The sequence below is a fragment of the Suncus etruscus genome, chromosome 7 (assembly GCF_024139225.1).
Source record: "Suncus etruscus isolate mSunEtr1 chromosome 7, mSunEtr1.pri.cur, whole genome shotgun sequence".
NCBI classification, from domain to species: Eukaryota; Metazoa; Chordata; class Mammalia; order Eulipotyphla; family Soricidae; genus Suncus; species Suncus etruscus.
Window position 1 is genome coordinate 19,626,681 of NC_064854.1, and position 22,011 is coordinate 19,648,691.

At 50.0% G+C, this 22,011-nt stretch overlaps 1 protein-coding gene and 1 non-coding gene across 4 annotated transcripts in view; one reads left to right on the forward strand and one right to left on the reverse strand.

Annotated features, from left to right (window-relative positions):
- The window catches only part of CELF2 (CUGBP Elav-like family member 2), a 180,125-nt gene that overhangs the window by 54,718 nt on the left and 103,396 nt on the right, over positions 1-22,011 (forward strand). The gene's annotated exons all lie outside the window — the stretch shown is intronic.
- On the reverse strand, positions 10,316-10,386 carry TRNAG-GCC (transfer RNA glycine (anticodon GCC)). Its single transcript has one exon. It is a non-coding gene; the product is annotated as a tRNA-Gly (tRNA).

A 22,011-nucleotide genomic window follows, 5' to 3' on the forward strand; every position in this document is an offset into this window, starting at 1 on the left:
TTTCTAAGTTTTTCCCAGAGTGCGAAAATTATGGTCAAGAGAGTCGAAATGCCTTCAACAGAAAAGTCCATTATCTCCTAACTGCTAAGGGCATTCCTATAGATGCCTTAAATAAGACCAATGATCCTCATAATATCATTATGGAAATGTGGGCTCTGGCACATTAAAAGTATCCTATAGGGACGTTTTGCTATTCCTGTGTGCTGCGAAGTATGTTCCAGAGACTCTGAGTTCTTAAAATTTCCACACATATACACACACCCTGCGGGTTTATTAGCCAGTAAGGCTCAGCTCTTCTAACCATAGGAAGATCCCAGCTCCCCAGGTTACACTGCCCTTTTATCCTCCATGCAGTTTCAGATAGTTGCATTGGCTTTTATATCTGTTCCTGCCATCCCTCTCCCCACTACCCATAGACCCACAAAGACTTCTGCAGGGTAGCTGGGTTGAAGACACTGCGATCCATTCTCATTCCTTTCTTTCCTGGGTCCAAAATTGAGAATTTAACATGTCTTCCTCAGCATTTCAGCCTTGATTTGAGGACACCAAGTAAAGAAAACAGGAATTTTTAACCCTTATTTGACACATTTCTTTACCATCCCTTTTCTGGGCTCAAACCCTGGGAACTTAAAGTTTTGACCCAGTGGTAGTAGTACCAGAGCTGTGTGGATTCTGAATCCACTTGGTTGGTGCAGGCTCAAGAGCCTCACTACAGCCCTGGGGATTGGGATTTTCTGGATCTGGTGACTGTCCTGGTTCCCTCCCCAACACCTTCATGGCCTCTTGGGCAGCAAATTGCCTGGTTCACACTTGGACCACTGGGGTATGCCAACCAGTTTGCCAGCAAGGGTCAGATTCCCTCCTCCCAGTGTGTATTCCGGATCTAAGATGTTCCCCACAACTGATGATCAGGAAAACACAGGACTCAGGCTGATTGACCAAAAGACTCTATTTATACCAACAATGCTTATATAGGCCAAGAGGAACTAGAATACCTGCAGGGTGGCAGGCTCCAGGACAGGTCCCAGGAATAGTTACCTATGAACATTGGGGATTAGGAATGTTTAGGATCAACACAATAGGTCATAAAAACAACCTTATCTCTCTCAACCAGAGAGCTCTTTGAGGGAGGAGGAACAGCCCAGAGTCAAGCCTGTGAGTGACCTCTAATTGTAGGGAGATGGCACCCTTCCTTGCATTGTCCTTTCCCATTTCTGGAGTGGTATCTCTAAGACATCTGCCTCAAGGTGAGTCCCTGGAACAGTAACTCTATGGAACCCGTCCCTGGAAATTGTTCTACAGCTTCCATCTGTCAGGCAGTTCAGAAACAGCATCATGGAAGGAGGCATACAACACTGGGACACAGGGCAGTCTTGATGCTCCTCCCAAGTGCTCCCTGCAAATTGAGGGTGTGTTTAGGGGGCCCTTTCTGGACCAAAGCACCTGGTGATATGGGCAGGGCTGTTGAACCCTCAGCAACCCCATTTTAGGACTTCACCCACAGATAAATTTGGGAATCCCAGCCATCCTGGGCCCATCCCAAGCCTACACACAAGCTCTGTGCCATCTGTCCATGCATCTCAGTCCTGATCACCCAGGATGAGGGGCAGGAGCCGGGCCAGACTCCCAGCCCCACCCTGGGCTGAAATCTGTGCCCTCCCCCCATTCAAACGAGCCCTTCCCTAAGTGAGCCCCTCCTCTCCTTGCACATCTGTGGCAAACCCCCCTTTGTCATCACTCAGCATGCCCCAAGGGATGAGCAGCCGGGCCACGAGCCGCCCAGGGTGTGGGGCAGGCGGGCACCGGCAGCTCGTTAATCTTGATTATTTCCAGTAATAGAGAAACTTCACAAATCAGCTCTTCTTCCCCAGCACAGGCACATGGCAGGGAATGGCTCATGAGCTGAGTGGAAGCCAAAGACTGAAAGAAGAAAATAGCATTTCTGCCTCTGCCAGATGCAGGCCTTAAAGTGACAGGAGAGGACTGGGGGCTCAGGGTTCAAGGTAGAAGGATGGGCTTCTAAAAGAAGGAGGAGTGTGTGGTTATTTTGGAGCTGTTTTCTGGATTCTGGGTCACTGTATGGCTCTGACAGAAGTCTGGAACTTGGGGAGCATAGGACGCAGCTGGGGTGCAGGTGGTCTCTGAGGAGTTGGATATTCTGCTGCCCTGAGGGATGCACAGCGGCCCTGTCTCCTGCGTGTGCTCAGGTGATTCCTGAGGCGTTCTGGTTGGGGGGTATGCTTCTGAGTTCAAGTTCCTTATGTGGGGAGTACCTCACGCATACTCATAGGCATCATACACTTACTCACATATACTCACATATGCTCTCTCTCTCTCATACAGACACACACACTTCCATGCACTTAGACATTCTCACATATACCGGACACTTTCAAATACACACACAGACACTCTCACACACACTCTAACACACTCAGAAACTCTCATACATCTTCTCACACACTCAGACACGTTCACACACTCACAAACATTAGCACACACACAAACACACTTTTACACTTTTGTACTCACGCATGCTCTAACATACATTCTCACATATATACTCACTAACACATTCCCACACTCACAACTCCCACGTTTTCTCTCTTATACACACATGAGGAAGAACCCTGCCCACAGACATCAGCAGTTCTTCCTCTGGAGACTGAGAGGGTCGGTGCCGGAGACCTGGCTGTGGTGCTTCCTGGGCTATCTCTGGAACTGGGAAAGATGCTGCTTTGTCACTGAGCTGTCAGGTAATGAAGCGGACACAATGTCTGTGAGCATTCGCAGTGAGAGAAATGATGGCATCTCCACTTACAGCATCCTCACCCCTTCTCAGAGCAGGGCAGTAGAAACAGAAAGAGGGTCTGCCCAAGCCTGCACCTCTGGGGGTGCTCAACCAGAAACTGAAGGCCCCGGGAGCATCTCTACACACACAGTTTTCAGAATAGAGAGGAGAAACTGAGTCTCTATATGAGAACTGAGCATGTGTGTGTCAAAAGATCCAAACCTGGCCAGCTGGGCCAGAGCACTGGGCTGAGAGAACGCACCCAAGTTCTGTGTGCAGGAGAGCCTGGGAGAAGAGTGGGTTGGACCAAATTGTGGGAGCAATGAGTCCCTCAGTGGGAGTGACATTTATTTGCAAGACGGATACCATGTCCAGGTTTGTGCCATGCTCCATGGCTCTTCCTGCCCAAGGGTGCCCCGAGGAGCTGTTTAAGTGACCAGCCTCAGAGTGACCTTCGGAGGCCTCTTGACTTTGGGGCAGGACAATCCCAACTATGTGTGTGACCCAGAGTACACAAGTTTGATAGTACCTCTCATCTTTATGGCTCCCTAAAATCACTTCTTTCTGGAGCCCTGATCTCCCACACCCAGTACCTCCAGATCCCTCCTTTCTGCATTCACTGAAGACAAAAAAAAAGGAAACCTCCTCAGTCCTGGGGAAACTCTGAGCTCCTCTGCCCAGGTCCTATAAGCCCAGCTCTTTCCAGAAGCTCATCTGTCACTACTGAGAGTACTGAGAAGCTGTAGACAGGCATGATGAGGGCTCCTCAGAGAAGGCAGAGATGATCCTTCCCAACCTTTCTCTAAACTTGTCTGTCACCCACATGGGCAATGAGTGCCCTTGATGTTGGTCACTATCCATTTCCACTCAGGAAATGATCACTCCAAGCTGGGGAGTGGACCAATCATGCTCTCCTGTGGACCCTCTAAAAGCGTGTTCTGTTCATGGAGTCACTAGTGGAAACGTAGCACCAACTTTGCATTTGCACAAAGCATAAACTCATCCCAACATCTGAACATTCAGAAAGTGAGACTCACTATCTTGTTTTCTAAAAAGCCTCCCCTGGACAGGGGAACTTGGGAATTGGGGGTCCCAGTGGCTGAGGTGTGGGGCTCTATAGGCCATGAACAGGCACCTCACTCATCTGTGAGGCCACCTGATCTATCTCACCTTCCTTCTTACCGGAAGGAGTCTGGAACATTTGGTGCATGAAATAGTTGCGTGTTTTCAATCATACAATGTTCAAGTGATGGAGCAAAACTCTTTTAGAGAAATCAGCATTTTCCCAGAAATATTTTCTCTGGGAGGGCAAAAAAGTCCCAGGCCTGCCAGGTCCTGGCATTTCTCCATGCCAAACACTTAGCAGGTCGATTTCTGAAAGTGAAAGGAGCACATCTCCCGACCTGGTGGGGAAAGGTTGGTCTGCCAGGGAAACCCAGCACAGTGCTCTGGATGCTGCATCCTCAGAGAAACAGCAAGTAAATTCGAGTAAGACTCGGGTCTGAACTGAATTTGGGAGGGCTAACGAGGATTCTAGGCCAGAACCTTGAAGGATACACCGCACTTGTTTTAATTGAATATCATTTTGAGCATTAATTAATGTGTCCGTTCTAATTGCCCAAAATGGCAAATAATGATGTGTGGAAACAGCGTAATTACATTTCGATATTTTGGGGAGAGTAATGACCGGATTCGATTTGCTTTTGACTTGGGAAGTCAGTTATTATTCCTATCAATCATTCATCCTCTCCCATTAGATTTACATCCACTTTGTTCCCCATTTTGCGCAGCCTAATCTAGACTGGGTGCCCCATGCGAGCCATTATGGGGGACTTTCAAGGCAGACTGGGGACCGACCATGAGACCATCCCTCCAGTGACATGAGTATGTCCATGGGCAGTGCACACTAACTTACTGGGCACTTTTGGGAGCAACTCAAGGAGTGAGACAAGGATACTGGTGAGAGGGCTCAGTAGTTAGAGTACATGCTTTGCAGGCAACAGGGCCCAAGTTCAAAGCCTGGTACCAGAAGACCCCCAAGCACTGGTGGGTGAGGCCCTGGAGGCTCCTGGCATGGCAGAACCGGAGCTGTGCCATCTCCTCATGCCCCAAGATTCAGCTCTATTGCCCAATAAGGACTGACCACCAGGCCCAAAACAAAACCATGTGCATACAAGATCAAAGCATAGTACAGCAGGTAGAATGTTTACTTGCATGCAACTAACCTGGGTTCAATTCCTGGCATCCCATACTGTCCCCCGAGCCTGCCAGGAGTGATTTCTAAGCACAGAGCCAGGAGTAACCCCTAAGCACTGCCAGGTGTAGCCCAAAGAACAAAATATGTGTGCATGTGTGTGTTTCTTAACGAAAGCAAACAAGAAAATATTCCTCAGGTATGCAGAATTTACCACAGTTGCTGACACTAGACCTTCTGAGTACAGAAACAGGGACCGCCAGGAACAGATCCTTACAGGGACATGAAGGCAGCAGACCAGGCCACCTGGCCAGTTACATCCCTAGCTGCCTTCTACCTCGAAGACCCCAGACCTGCCTTCTTCTTTTCAGAGCTCTGAGAGGAGTTGTCTGGTCCCAGGTCACCTTGGGGCCACACTCACACCTGTGGCCTGTGTGATTCTGGCACATGTCTGTACTGAGAAGTTCTCCTGGCTCAGAGCACAGCTGGGGCCATGGTTGAGGTGAGGGTACTGAGGGTAAAGGCGTTGGGGCAGGTAGGCCAGCCTGGTGGCACTCGGCACGCCAGCCACCAAGGGGAAGGTGCAGGTGAGCTGAGATGGGCAGGACAAGAAGCACTGGCTTGGGCTGTGCGTTCAGGAACAACTGCTTAAACTAAACCAAAATGGCCCTGGGTGGCAACGTCCAGTTGGACATATTTTCGGCCCTCATTTCCCAAGAAGCAGCGGCCCTGGGGATGGCCCCTCGGGTGCCCATATCAGATCTGGTTCTGCCAAAACAAACCAAGAACCTTTATTTTTTTTTTTTTTTTTTTTTTTTACTGTTTTTGTTTTCTGGGCCACACCTAATGGTGCTCAGGGCTTCCTCCTGGCTCTGCACTCAGGAATCTCTCCCTGGTAGTACAGAACAGGTGGCCATATGGGGATCAAAGGTAGGTCAACAGCGTGCAAGACAAGTGCCCTCCTTCACTGCTGTGTTTGTGCTACCCCCCTGGGAGCCTCTTTGTGACCTGCTGGTCTTTGAAAGGTCTTTGAAAGCATGGCACCCTGAGGAGTGGTGCATTTGTTCCTCGCTCTACACCAGGGAAGTTTAAAAGCTGCATTGCGAGGAGGTGGGCTTTGAGAACAGTACTCAAGGGGAATTTCGGATAATGACTGGCTCCTACAGTCCAGACACCCCTTCTGCAGCTGTCCTTCCCTACTGATCCCTTCTTTCTGGGTCCCTCCTCTAACTCTTCAGTTTCGCCCGTAGAAACTTGGTGTTTCCAGGCAGTCAGCTATAACTTCGGCTCATTTTGACAGCCCTAGCCCTGCTTTGCAGGGAAGGGAAAAGCCCAGGCTCATTGCCCCGTCTAATTACAAAGCAGAGTCAATCACTAAAAACAAACGAAGTATCTTAAATAAATGGAGAATCGAGGGAGAAGCAGTGAGGAGGAGACCATAGAGCCCCACTGGTCTTTGACAAAGCATTTCTCCCTGAAACCTCATCTCAAATCATAAATATATACATATATGACTTTTTATATATCCACTGAAGGGTAAAAGAAAACAACTTCCGCCTGGACAGTCTGAGGCATTTTCTAGGGATGGGGTGGGGGCACTATTCACATTTTTCCTCCTCGGTCCAAATTATCCAGAGGTGACTTTGAGCACCCCAGGCTGTGATGAAACCACTGAAAACTAAAAAGAATTTGAGACTTGCACTCAATCTGGAGAGGTCAGAAATAAGCTTATTATAGACCAAATCTTCCTCTAGCCCCCGCTAGCCAGGTTTGCATGCAACCCCACCTCTTAACAGAGTGACCAGCCTACATTGTGGGGGGACTATCTCTCAGTGAAGCTTCCAAACAAGAGCCAGACTCCCAGAACAATCACTTCAGGCCAAGCTCTACAAGAACTTGTGTTGACTGTGACCCTGCCTTTCCCTGGGCCATCAGTAGGGTGTGCAATGGGGTTTGATGTTTCCCGAGATTGTGACCAGGAGCCACAAAGTAGCTCAGTGACCCATAGAGTGGTCCCAGTCATGGTCCCCTTTTAGCTGCATCTCCACTTACCTCCACTGCAAAGTCCCCGAGGTCCTTTGGGGCTGGAACTCACTCTTTGTGAAGAGGGGTCTTGGGGACTGAGAAGGGTGAGGAGAAAATGGAGGAGCCCTGCAGGGCTCCTGCTCTCAGGCTCAGCCTGCTAGGGACACCCCCACAGGGAAGGTGGATGCACTGATCAATCCCTATGACCTTCCTTCCTGATGGCCCTGAGGTTGTCTCTTCCCAACTATCTGGCCAACTGGGGGGTCAGAGAGGCCCCAGAAACTCAGGGTGACTCAATGATCATGGTCCTATCCCAGAGGCCTGGCAAGAGGGAATGGTGACCACTCACACCATTGGGCACCCCAATAAAGCAAATGGAGGGGCTCACTGTCTAAAGAGCCCAGGACAGCTCTGGGCTGGGCCTGTCTGGAAGAGGGCACTTCTGGATGCTCTGCAGCCCAAGAGCTGCTCTCTGCACATAAAAATGGTCCAGTCTCCTTCCAGGAAGGGCCGGGATCTAGAATGTTCTCAGCTGTGAATAGACCCAGGAACTTCGACACTCTTGCCTTTCCCTTCCGTGAAGGGTCACGCTTGGCATCTACCCCTGGCCACAAGACGGAGTCCATGCTCAGGATTCAGCTCTGATGTTGCCTTGCCCAAAGGCACCTTGTCTTTTCAATACCTAGATACCATCCAACCTTCCATTAGAGTGAACGCAGTCTGAGGTACAATAATATCAGGCTTAGCAAGTCCCCCTTCAAAGCCTTGTGCTTTATGTTTTAATTGTATGGAGCAGGGTGGACCACACCAGGTACTGTTTGGGGCTGACTCCTGGATCCATGCCTGGCAGTCATTCCCAACACCTTAGAGTGCCAGGGATCCAACCTGAGCCTCCTATATGCAAAGCTTGTATTCAGCTGCAGAGTTATCTCTCTAGTCCTTGCTTCCTACTTATGAAACCACTTTGAAATTAGATAGAACTGAGAGTGAATTCTGATACCGTGTTACAACGTCACTAGGAAGCTAAATAAGTAGGCAGCCCTGGTTTTCCCTTCTAGCCAATGGGATTTATAGGGGTGCATTCTTTATTTTTTTTGGACCATTCCTGGTGATGCTCAGGGGTTACTTCTGACTCTGCACTTAGAAATTACTCTTGCCAGGCTCAGGGATATGAGATACCATAGATGGAACCCGGGTCTGCTGTGTGCAAGGCAAATGTTCTCCCGTTGTGCTCCAACCCTGTTGTGCCTTCCTAAAGGGCTGCTATGCAGACAGTGAGAAAGACTCTGAATAAAGTGACCTGGTACATTCCTTTACGGAGAATACAGTTGCCTTCAAGACTGGGGTCTTGATGGTCCCTCGCAAACACCCTCCAAGAACGTGCAGTGGAGAATCCATCTGGCCATGTGAACATCCCGGAGAGCCACATGAAAATTGCTGCGCAGGGCTGTTGTCACTGAAGCCTGATAGGGCGTCCAGTATTGGGTGGGTGGCATTTAATCAGCTCTAAATTTATCTCCCCCGAAATGCAAGCACACGGGTGTGGGATATTTATGGCTGGTCTCTCGTTTCATCCAGCAGGGCTGGAAAAGACTTAGAGCAGGGGTTTGCCTGATTCCTGAGCATCTGGCCTGCAGAGAAATGGAATTATGCCCTCTCATCTACGCTTTCTTCCTTCCCTCCTTCCCTGTTTAACGCCCCCTAAGTTGTGTCACGATATCCAAATTCCCACGTCTAAAGTTGTCTCCTTCTGCTGTTTCTGATTCACTGGCATTTTATCATCCCCTGCCCGATGGTCAAGCTTCTCCATGTTGGACATGAAAAGTCAGGCACCAAAAACCCACCACCTCCAACTGGCTTCAACTTCCACAGGAAGCCATATACAGCTTCTCTGATGAGGCAGTGGTGTGGACACATGAGCCAGGCAAAGAGGCAGCAGTAAGTGATACCCTGGGTCCTAGGCCCATGGACTAAAGCTCCAGGAAGGAGGCAGTGTAGACCAGCCACACAGACTTGTTCTTGGATGAGCGAGGATGAGCATTCCGTGGAGTGTGATGGATCTTTTGCATCTAATATAGACTGGGTCTGTGGCCACATTACTCGGTGGAGACCCCCAGAGGGAGGCGGGGAAACATATTGATAAGCACAGCTGGGGCTATGGCCCCTATGGCAGAGGTAAAACAACTGTCTCAAATAAAGCACAGAGGATCCACACAGAAGGCCCGAACCACAAGGGTGAATATTGAAATTGTGCCTGTTAAGGAAACAGGGGGTGGGGGCACAAGGGACTGGGGGGTCACCAGGGGTGAGGTTGGTATTGGAACACACAGGCTTGGAAATCTAGCATTTCATAATGGTACCCTAACTTTAAATATCTGCATTGTTGTTGTTGTGGTTTGGTTTGGTTTGGTTTGGTTTGGTTTGGTTTGGTTTGGTTTGGTTTGGTTTGGGTTGGGTTGGGTTGGGTTGGGTTGGGTTGGGTTGGTTTGGTTTGGTTTGGTTTGGTTTGGGTTGGTTTGGGGGCTACATCTGGAAGTACTCAGGAGTTACTCCGGGCTCTGCACTCAGGCATTACCCCTGGCAGTGCCCAGGGACTCTATGGGATGTCCAAGACCGAATCCAGGTTGGCTGTGTACAAGGCAAGCACAGTCCCTGCTGTGCTGTCACTCCCCCCCCCACTCCCTCTTTTGAGGGTGCTGCTACTCTGTATGTGTTTGGTGAGTAGATCCTCCTACCTGGGAACAATGCACCCTGCATCCTGGCTGAGTCTCCAAAAGTGGTGAAAACAGTTGACTGTGACTAGAGATGAGACAACAGAAACATGACTTTTATCATTTGCTAAGCGGTGAGGTCAGTCCTGGCTGTTGGACACTCATGGTGGGTGACTTTGGGCAAAGCATCATTGGCATTCTCATCTGTGCCCCCCACCTATGTCATCCCCACTGCCACCACCAACAGTTGTTCCACACTGAGCTTTTCCCCTCAGCTCTGGGGTGTTTCGAGTGGGTACCTCTCAGTATTGTGGCATCTAATATGTTTCTTCTTCACAAGATCCACATGGTCTGTACCAAGGCACGGGCTCTTGTTCCTGTTTTTTTGTTTTTTGTTTTTTTTTTTTTTTTGGTTTTTGGGCCACATCCGGTAACACTCAGGGGTTACTCCTGGCTATGTGCTCAGAAGTTGCTCCTGGCTTGGGGGACTATATGGGACACCGGGGGATTGAACCGCAGTTCGTCCAGGGCTAGCGCAGGCAAGGCAGGCACCTTACCTTTAGCGCCACCGCCCGGCCCCAAAATGTAGCCCCTTGCATGAGCCGGGAATCGAACCCGGGCCTCCCTCGTGGCAGGCGAGAATTCTACCACTGAACCACCCATGCACACTTGTTCCTGTTTTTACCTACCTTTCATTCCTGAGGGCAACATCTGTCAGTACACGGCTAGCCACAGGATATCTGGGCAATTTTCCTGGGCTTCTCACATGTAATATGTCCATACTCAACTGTTTCACAAGCTCCATACTGATATTTACCATTTTTCTGGCTGTATAGTATGTCTCGATGATATTTCCCTTTATTCATGCATCTGTCTGTAGCTGTTGTACTGAGCACTGTAGGGAACATAAGTGGGCAAAGGCCAAGAAAAAGAATGTGCTGTTATGATGGAAGAATGTTGTTTTTTGTTTGGTTGGTTGGTTGGTTGGTTTTTGGGTCACACCCAACAGTGCTCAGGGGTTACTTCTGGCTCCATGCTCAGAAATTGCTCCTGGCAGGCACGGGGGACCATATGGGATGCCGGGATTTGAACTGATGACCTTCTGCATGAAAGGCAAATGCCTTACCTCTCCATGCTATCTCTCTGGCCCCTGGAAGAATGTTTTAAATGGAGCCATTGGAAGCCTCAGGGCAGCCGGGTCCGAGGCCTGTGCCCTGCAGAAGTGTCATTTTCCTGTGAGGAATCACCAAGCCCTTCTCTCCACTCTTCCACAATCTTTGGAGAGACCCAGGTGTGGAAAGACACAGGTGTCAAGGAAATCCTGGTGTGTTCAGCTCCTTGGGAAATGTTTCTTAAGGGGAAGAAGACAGTTGGGGATCACTCTCTCCGTGTGAGGTGTTGCATGCTCCCTGCGTGCAAGATGCATGCATCCTCTGCATGCTCTTGCCAAGCAGTGGGTCCTATCACTCCAACTGGTGAGCACAGAGATGCGAGGATCAATCTCTTGCGCAGCCACAAACTGGCTGTTAAGGAATAAGAAAAGCAGGTTAGGGGCACGGGAGATGCTGTGAGGACTTTCCTCCCATGTACCTCTTGACAGGAGTTGCTCTGTGTTGACTCCTGCACAAAGCATAGAAGGGGCTATTCAGGGTTCCACACTTCCTATCGCAAAGGGGTCCCAAAAGTCCAGCAGGACCATGCCCTGTTGTTCTGAGAAACCCCACCTCCACCCCACAACCAGTGATGCTCAGGGCTCACTCCTGACTCTGTGCTCAGTGTTCACTTCTAGTTCTGTGCTCAGGGATCAGTCCTGATGGTGTTCACCCTCTGGGATACTGGGATTTAAATTGAAACCTACTGCTTACAAGCCATTCACCTGACCCTCGCTCTATCTCTCCAGCCCCACAAGGTTTTATCTTTACCTGGGTCCTCAATAGGACCCCAGGTTCATATTGCATGAATTGAGGTACCACCTAGACCCCAAAAAGTCACCACCCAGCAGCATCAGAAACTCTGTGAAAAGTTTAAAAAGGCCTCCCAGTACTAGAGTGATAGCACAGTGGGAAAAGCATTTACCTTGTACACCTGGATTCATTCCCCAGCATTCCATATGGTCCCCTGAGCCCACTAGAGGGAGGGAGGGAGGAAGGAAGGAAGGGAGGGAGGGAGGGAGGAAGGGAGGGAGGGAGGGAGGAAGGAAGGAAGGAAGGAAGGAAGGAAGGAAGGAAGGAAGGAAGGAAGGAAGGAAGGAAGGAAGGGAGGGAGGGAGGGAGGGAGGGAGGGAGGGAGGGAGGGAGGAAGGAAGGAAGGAAGGAAGGAAGGAAGGAAGGAAGGAAGGAAGGAAGGAAGGAAGGAAGGAAGGAAGGAAGGAAGGAAGGAAGGAAGGAAGGAAGGAAGGAAGGAAGGAAGGAAGGAAGGAGAAGGGAGGAGGGAGGGAAGGGAAGAGGGAAGGAAGGAGGGAGGGAAGGAAGGAAGGAAGGAGGAGGGAGGAGGGAGGGAAGGAAGGGAAGAGGGAAGGAAGGAGGGAGGGAAGGAAGGAAGGAAGGAAGGAGGGAGGAGGGAGAGAAGGAAGGGAAGAGGGAAGGAAGGAGGGAGGGAAGGAAAGAGGGAGGGAGGGAAGGAGGGAGGGAGGGGAGGAGGGAGGGAGGGGAGGAAAGAAGGCTTCACACAAGCCCTCATCCCCTTTCTCCTCTGAGGAACCACCACAGGGAGAAATGACACCAACTTTTAGTGTTGTGTCATATGTCTTCTGTCTGGAATCCTCCAGACTGGAATTATAAGTGGAAGGAATTACAGATGATTCAATTAAAACCTTAACTGGGAAAAAATAGGATACAGCAATAGCACTGCAGTAGTGTGTTTACCTTGCATGAGGTTGACCAGGGTTCAACCTCCAGCATCCCATCTGGTGCCCAAGCACCACCAGGAATAATTCCTGAGCACAGGACCATGGAGGAACCCCTGAAATCCTCTAAATGTTAGCTCCCCCAAAATAAAAAAAACAACAAAATAAAAGCCAGCTTGTGAGTCCAATTCCAGGGAAGATATTTAGGGTTTGATGATCATGCACTGCCAAATCACCCAATTTTGAAGACATGATAGAATAACAACTTGGGGCTTCTCACCCCTCATTCATATGGCTGGGGTTCGGAGCTGCAGCAACAGCAGTGAAAGAGGAAAAAGCACTTTGGGTTGAGTTGTTGTCCAGCTGGGCTGATCAGAAACACCTTGCCAAGTGCTCCCGGTAGAAAGATCGTCATTTTTCTTAGCAGCCGTGTGTGTTGGCAGCCTGCAGGATTTATGGCAACTGTCAGGATGAGAGAGATATAAAGGGACGTCAAGGAGAGAAAGTGGTGGCATCGCTAGATATAGAGCATGCCGGGGCACGTGGGCCCAGCTACAAGGCTCCTCTGAGCCTCTTGCCAGCATTCAACTTGACCGTGAGGCAACTCAGAGAGAGCCAGCAAGCACCCAGCTTCACTCTCCTCATTTGGAATTGGGCATCAGGAAAAGGGCTATGCCAAGAGGGTCTACCCACTTGGACCACACCAGTGAGCGGTTGAATGAAGATATGGAGGCATTAGGTATGCAAATCTCTAAATGGACTTACCCCTTTGCTGTGGGTTTCTCTACCCATGTAGCAACAGGGAGATTTCCTATCCATTGTTGGGTGGATGAATCAGAAAGAGATTCATCCATCAATAACTGGCCTTGCACACGTGCATGGGGACAGTCCACTTCTGCAAATGATCTGTGTGTCATGGTAGTCAGGAGACCCATGAGGATGGCTGCTCAGGTCTATTGCATCAGCAACATTAAGTCCAACCATGACTCCCGCATCACCAATGGGCTCAGACCATGTGTTTGATTCTGATATCGGGCCCAGCAGCGGCATAGAAACCAATAGCTGGCCGGAGCCATAGCACAGCAGGAAGGGCACTTGCCTTGCACTTAGTCAACCCCAATTCAATTCACGGCATCGCATCTGGTCCCCTGAGCCTGCCACTGGGTGTAGGCCAACAAAAAAGTCACAAATGGATACCCTAAACCTCGGCTTCTCATCTCCACAGGCAGTCAGTTAAGCCAGTCAGCTGCTTGCCAATGGTATCAAAACCCTGGTTTAATCAAGTTGGATTCAATGACTCGTCTTTTTATTGTCCCCCACCCAGCAGTGTGGGCAACCCAGACCACACTCTGCCAGCTTCCCTCTGAGCTCTGACAACTGGGACTTGATCCCCAGGCTGCAGTGGGGACCTGCTTCTCCCGTAGAAGTGACTAGCATAGCAGCACAAGGATGCCCCGGTCTCCCAGAGATAAATGCCAGAAAGGAGACACTAATATCTTAAATGACCATAATTCTGCCAATGGCCTGTGTAATTTCCCAGATAAGAATCCTTTTAATTTAATGCTCTGAGAGGAGCATGACTGCTTCTCAGGAAGAGATCCTAGATCCCATGGCAGCCAATCGGGACAGCGTGGCCTGGGCACTTCCCGCTACAGGGATCAAGCACCAATCAGCCAGAGCTGGTCTTTGCCGGGGGGGGGGGGGGGGGGGGGGGGGGGACAAAGGCCCCAGGCCCTTCCTGCTGGCATTGGACTCTGTACCAAGAACCTTCCAGGCTGACTTGCTGAGTTTGTCTGAGCTCACTGTGTGAGAGTCACAAAGCTTGGCCCATCCTCACATGGGCCTGTCTGGCATTCCGAGACCCCCAGTGCTCATTTATCTTGCCCAACATCCTGTCTTTGGTCTGCCAGGTCACCACCCCATAAAATCAACCACTGCTTTTCCAAGTGATGAGGTAGTGAGGAAGTCTGACTGAGATGGAGGCTGAGTGCACATAGGGGATCTCTTTGCTTTAGCCTAGAAAAAAAAAGTGTACTATACTGACCCGAGACATAACACAGTGGGAAGGACATTTACCTTGCACAATGCTGACCTAGGTTTAATCCCCAGCATCCCATAGGGTCCCCCAAGCCTTCCAGGAGTTATTCCTGAATGTAGAGCCTGGAGTAAGCCCTGAGCACCACTGGATGTGGCCCAAAAATAAAACAAAACAAAGCAAAAGCACCAGTGAGGTGTGAGGCCAGTTGGAACCTGCCCAGCATTGAATAGAATCGCTGTCACACCTCAGTGGAATCAGCACTATCCATGCTTGTTGCAGGGGAGATGTTGTCTGGGTCCCCAGTGTAATACGAGTGGCCACCTCTGAGTCACCCTCATTTTATTATTTATCTTGGGGTCACACCCAGAAGTGCTCAGGGTTGACTCCTGTCTGTGCTCAGGACTCACTCCTGACATTGCTCAGGGCCCTGGTACTGAGTTTGAACCCAGGTCAGTTGTGTGCACATGCTCCTTACCCATTAGACTACCTCTTTGACCCTATCCTCCTTCTCCTCAACCACAAAGTGAACTTGTCCAAGGTAGTCCCTGCTGCCAATGCAAAACTTGGTCTTCAACCTGCTCTTCTAGCTCCAGACCCATGAAGCTCTACTTCCACCACATAGCAGAGACAGCCAGGAAGGGGAAGGATCTCATAACAGAACAAGTGTGAACCATTTCAGGTTTTACCTGCCACCCACTCTGAAAAGCTATGAGAATGGGGACCCCCCCCCCATGTAGGACCTTTGAAGGGCCTTTGAACTGCCAAGGGACCATATGCCCCAAATGTGGACAGCAGATAATGGCAGTAGGGGGATAAGTGAACCCAGCATCAGTGATGAGAAGAGTGAGAGAGCTTCAAGGCAAGGGTGCAAGTGGCAGAAAGTGGACTGGAAGGGGACCAGGGTCAGGACACAGTGAGAAGCACTGATTTTAATGTCACGGCATCTTGGGACAGGGGCTCCAGCTGCCAGGGGACTCCCCTGACTGAGTCGCAATTTTCATTAGACAAAGGGGTGTAAGGACATCGGGGCCTTTGCTGTCATGAATAACTATTATTCAAGGTGGTCAGTGACGGCCTGTTCTGGGGCACCACACCCCGAGTTTCTGGTTTTTGTCATGAGGACAGTATCTGTTCCAGTCCTAGCTACAGAGAGTTTTTCTATGGGTGATGTGCAGATAAGTGAGGTTTTATGAGGTCCCTCACTGACTTTGAGGGATACTATACACCCCGTTGGCTGGCCTGGGAATTAGGTCCCCTCTCCCCCATCCATTCTGATGCTCCAGAAAAGCCACATTAGTCCACAGTCTTGGACCCATCTTCCATAAGGCTTATGGGACATATTCCCATCGCTGCCTCCAAAGGCATTTTGCTCTAATGGCTGTGTAGAAATGTTTACTCTCGGCGTCTGTGTTTTTTAAAAACAAAAGGGTAATCAGAAGCATTTAATTGTCCTAGATGATCTACAAATAGTAATTAAAATCTTTTTTTTTCCTCATTTGGTTTCGCTCAAGTCAGAGTATGTTGTGAATTCAATAGGCCCTACGTTGTGGCTGCCTAGCTCAGCCCAGGTGACAGATTCCAGCCGGGACCACCCGAGGCTTGAGATCTTCCTGCTTACCAAGTGAGGAAGCCCCCTAGAGTATGGGGGTGCTCTGAGGACTGACATCTTGACCCCAGGAACTCCATTGCATTTTCATCATATTCCATACCCCTGAGTTCTAGCTGTCATCTTGTGTGGGCTGCCACGGACAGCATGGACAACTTTCCTTTCCAAAGCCCAATATTGGGGTGACGAGGTGCTGCTCGTAGATAGTAGGTCCATCCAGTTTCCCTTTCTCCAGAGGTCCCTCCTATCAAGGCCAGTTCCCCATATACATATGTGTGTACATACACACACACACACACACACATACACACACACAACAAATTCTCCCTAGTCCACAGAAAGGTCATGTGGTTCCCTCCTGCATGTGACCACCAATGCTCAGATGCATGTCTAGGCCAGAAGAAGTCCACATCTGCTTCAACACCTTCCCAGGACAAGTCCAGGATCCAGGGATGTTATTTTACAGCTCACAAATCTCGCCTTTTGTCCTTGGACCATCTGAGTCAGAGACAAGGAATTTGGTGACCCCCGGTTCTATTTTGGTCCTGACCAGCAGCCACAGGGCAGCTCTCTCACAAGTCACTTAACCCTCTGTCAGTCTGGGATGAGGATGGAGGAGCCACGAGGTGGCCTGTCTCAGAGGATGACTTCAGATGTACCAAAAAGGACAGGCGGGCAGTTGGCCCTGGTCCCCATGGGCCCTCTCTCCACAATGTGCATAAAGGTGGGTTCTTCCCACCCCAAACCTTAGCTCTCTTCTGGGGTCCATCTTGGTGGTGTTGTGCAGAGGTATAATGTCCTTTTGGGATTTGTAAGACCTTACACCCACCTCAGCTAGCTCTCATAGACAGTGTTTTGGGCTTCCTGCAGACAGAGGTCCCAAACCCCTCTGGGGGTCATCTGCTACATCTGTTCAATAGGAAACAATAGAAAACAACAGCCCTACCCAATCCACCCATGCAGTCCATGCAGATAGGCCTAGAATTCTAACCCTGTTGGTGCCTCTGAAGGAGAGAGAGAGAGAGAGAGAGAGAGAGAGAGAGAGAGAGAGAGAGAGAGAGAAAGAGAGAGAGAGAGAGAGAGAGAGAGAGAGAGAGAGAGAGAGAGAGAGAGAGAGAGAGAGAGAGAGAGTGTGTGTGTGTGTGTGTGTTTGAAGCCCTGGTCTGTCCTCACTACCTCACTAACACGGTCCATTTAGCTGTGCCTCTGAGCAAATATAAACTAGGCTGAGGTGCCCATGGCGGGTCTGTCTGTTACAGATTATATAACTTCTGAAATTTGGCATGAATCACAAAGTCCAAAGCTCCATTGACTAGTGAGCTATGGATGTTCTTGGCATCGCTGACTCAGACTTCCCTACAAGATTCGTCTCGAAGCTCCCTCTGGACCACTGACCCAACTTTGCCATCTCATCCCCTACCATGTGCCCATGATCCTGACCTTGGCAAACCTGAGTGGGAGACAGGGTCAGAGCTGACCACCTTGGGTGATAGGAGGCATGGCAGGATGTAGAACACTCTTGCATTTTCCTAGTAAAGGCTCTTACCAAGGGCACAAGAGCATTCAGATAGGCGCTGTTTTCGAAAGACAGATGAGGGACAAGTGAAGGAAATATGCACCTGCTGGCATTTTCTACCTTAGGAAAAGAGAAAATAGCAGAGACCCTAAAAGTACAGAGATTAGGGGTCTCTACAGAGACTGGGGTTCCCCAGAGAGATTGGAATTCTAAGAGAAAATGGAGGGCTCTACTGAGAGGCCAAGGCTGTGCTTGCATAAGCCCTTGTGGGTCTGAACTATTTACAAAGAAATTAAGCCAATTCCTCTGATGCCAACCACATATTCTCTCTCTCTCTTTCTCTCTCTCTTCCCTTCTCCTCTTCCTTTCTCAAGAAGCACCCAACATCCTACTAAGTGCCACCTTTCTACTGTACCAGAGCCATAATAATGGGCAAAGCTAGCCCTGGATCCCACAAGACTGTGCTCTGGGGCCAGGGTCAGGCTTGACTTCTTCACCAAAGGAACTGTGATTTTCCTTGGTGTCTATGACTGTCCCTTGGTGGGCAAATGCATGTCACTTTGTGCTGAATGAAGAAGTGTCTCCATGGGCAGAGTGACAACCCCATGGCACAGGGAAGAATTTTGTCTTTCCCAAAAGACTTGGGGCAACAGAGGAAGAGCTGGGTAGTGCCCATACGGATATTTGGGGGATCAGGGCATTGGAATTGTCAGATGACTGAGGGGCCTAGAGGCATGGTCCCCCAAGAATGAACCCCAGGAGAGGCACTGCACCCCACATACAGGTGTGATTTTCCAGTCTCGTGAGGACCTGCCTTCTGCACCTTGACTCTTGCATCTTTCCAATGTATTGTTGGGGCCAGAGACCTGAACTGTTCAGGAGGTGAAACCTTGCATGCAGTTCATCCCAGTTGGTTCCCTGGCACCCCATATGGTCCCCTAAGCACTGCCAGGAGTAGCCCCTGAGCACAGAGCTAGGAGGATGCCTTGAGCACCTCCAATTATAGTTCCAAAAATAACCTTAGCAATAAAATGTATCACATGACTGACCCTGAAAAAGGAACTAGGATGTGTAAACTCTTCGTGCATGAGTCCCCCCAGTATACAGGGGGCCACCCCCATTCATTCCATCTGCTATGGCTGTATTTGTGATCATTGCGAAGGAAACCACTAGAATAACAGAAATCATTTATTAATCAGGGCTGTAACCAAGGACATCTGTTTCATATGCTCAGAGCCAAAAGAAGCCTCTTTGGTGATTTCAGATATCAGCCCTAGGGGTTGGAGAGATAGCATGGAGGTAAGGCATTTGCCTTGCATGCAGAAGGTCAGTTGTTCAAATCCTGGCATCCCATATGGTCCCCTGAGCCTGCCAGGAGCAATTTCTGAGCATAGAGCCAGGAGTAACCCCTAAGCACTGCCGGGTATGACCCAAAAACAAAAATAAAAAAAAAAAAAAAACAGAAATCAGCTCTATGCTGGTGTCCAGCCTGCTGGCTCCTCCTAAGTGTGGCTGCAGAAAGCCAGCAATGTTGGGGGGGGGGGCTCACTGGGCCCTAGAAATTCATTTCTGAACCCACAGTGCTCTCCAGACGGTCCTAGTGGACCCTGGCAATTGCAGTTCTGAATATTAGCTTTGTTCTCAGCAAAGGTCAACTTGGTGGAGTGGGGGTGGGGTTGGCATGTGGTGGGTAGGTGGGAAGGTTGGGTGCATTGGAGTTTCTGAAGGCCAGGCACCTTGTTCATTAGCATCTTGTACCCTGCCCACAGGACAGGGCACACACACACACACACACACACACACACACACACACACACACACACACCTGGGATGCCACTTTGCCAAAGCCTTTATTCCCAATACCCTGTGATCTGGATAGTAGTCCCACCCTCCTCCTCCTCCTCTCACCTCACCACCATCACACCTGCTCCACCCTCCCAAGTCCAGAAGTAAGGAGGTCCCCAGGGCACTGGAGATATCGGAGAGATTCATTGAGGCAGCTGAGGGAGAATGAGATTGTAGGAAGGGCTACCTGTCACTTACAGAAGTTGCTGAGGACCAGATGGAGTGTCTTCTGGATGCTGTGGGGTGCATGTACTTCAAGGAAATTGTCATCTCTCATTGAGGTTTTGAGACCCCATTCTCCAGGGATAGTAAGGATACAGCACTTGCAGCTGGGAGGGGGTGTGTGTGATTTGAGACATGCTGTCATCTCTGGTGGCAGATATAACCCACAGGAAGATTGGATAATATGGCAGAATGAGTCTTCCCAGAAAACGGGGGTCCAGGGATCTCTATTCTCACCCCTGAGTCCTCCAAACCCCTTCTCCCCTGAAGACCCAAGAGGGGGGACACTTTTCTGTTTATATATCCTGTGGGAGCACCTGCTCTTCTTGGTCCCTTGGAGGCAGGTAGAGACCCTGCAAATGTTTCTTTTTTGTCTTTTGGGAGGGTTATTCGGAGAATCTTTTGACTTTGGGGCCAAGCCCAGCAGTACTCGGGTTTTACTCCTGGCCATGTTTGGGGAATCATATGGGATGCCAGGTATCAAACCTGGGTCAGCCTCATGCAAGACAAATGCCCTCCCCCCTGTGCTGTCATCCGGCTCATAAAGGGTGTTTCCTATGCATCCCTCGCCCCTCTTTTCCTTCATCCCTAATGCCAAAAGGTAAATGAACATGTTTCCATAGAAAACCCAGACAGCACACATGAACCCTGTACAGTCCTGTGTGTTGTCCTGCCTGATGCAGAAGCTCAGGCTCTGGGGAACTTCCATCCCATAGAACTTCTTGAAGTCACATGATCCTCATGCTCAGAGGCTCCTTTCTGCCTTTTGAAGCCTGTGTCCAATTTGTCCCCAGACCTGTCTGAGCACAGACATTTCCTCTTTTCACTGGAAAGTGCCCGAAGCACCCAGTAACCCTGTCCCCTGTCCCTCTCATTCTTCTCAATGACCCTTGCATCGCCCTAGTATGACCTGATCTTGTCCCACATAGTGATCGGTACCTGAAATTATAGTGTGAGTTGGCCTGGAAAGAGGGCCTCTGCGGGGGCAGAGAGACCTGTTTGGGGAATGCGTTTCCTCAAAACTGGTGAGTCACCTTTGAGGGCTGAGCAGACACCCATCTCCAACACCCAACCACCAGTCTCTCTAGATTTTTTGTTTTGGGGGGCTACTTGGAGCTAAATAAGTTCCTCTCTGAGCTGGCCCCAGGCAAGATGATAGTTGCAATCAATCTTGCCCAGTCTGGAACTAGCTCTGGTCCCTGATAGAGTGGCCCTGCACCAGGTCAGATGAAGTGTGCAGATGCAGGGACAGAAAATCCAGCCTCCCAGTGGCTGTCGCAGTGGCCCAGGGAAGGAGGGACTAGTCATTTCTCAGCGTGGCTGGAGCGCTAACTTGTTGTGACACCAATGTCAACATTCATAAGCCTGGAATGAGAATTCTTCAGTGCCCATTGGTGTTAGGAATAGAACCAGAAGATGGAAGATGGGGGGATGGAGGGTCCACTGGGGATCCCCAATCAGAGGAACTGATAAAGAACTGGACGGGATTAGCTATTTGTTGTTGTTGATGATGATGATGATGTTATTATTGTTGTTGTTGTTGTTCTAAAGGGAGGGTTTGCATGGCTCTACCCCCTGGTTCCCCAAAAAGCTAACTCTGCCTTCCCAGCCAGATTTGGAAAATACTTTCCCTGCGGGAGTTGAGCTCCTCCGTCTCTCCCTTTTTTAATAAAGAGATGATCTATTATGTAATAAGGCTCTGCCTGCCTCTTTCTGGCTTCTTGGAAATGGCCCCATGGCCCCGCATGGACCCAGCAGTGACTCATCCCACTCCTCAGCCCCTTGCCTGCCCCTCTCCTGACTGCTGTGGCACCTGCCCCCACCCCCAGCTGTCTGCATTCCAGTGTCTGCTTGTCTCTCCCAGAACTCATCTCTGCTCTTGACTTGTGGCGCAGTGATGAGTATGTCCGTGATCCTGTGAGCCTAGCCTCGTTTGTGCGTTTTCTTCCACATTGGCACCTGAGTCCAGGGGGGCTCTCGGCTCAGGCACTGTACACCTGCCCCTGCCTACAGTCACTCAGTATATCCCGAGGGTCTCCAATACACAGAATAAGTTCCTGCAACCACACTTGGGCACCCAGAGCTATTGGGCGCTCATATAAGCATCCCAAATGTGCTGTTTTGACCTAGCACTGGACGACTCCTACCCTATCATGGCAGGAGCATCTCGTCTCCTGCACATCTTTTCTCTGGACTCATTGGATTCATATCCATAGAT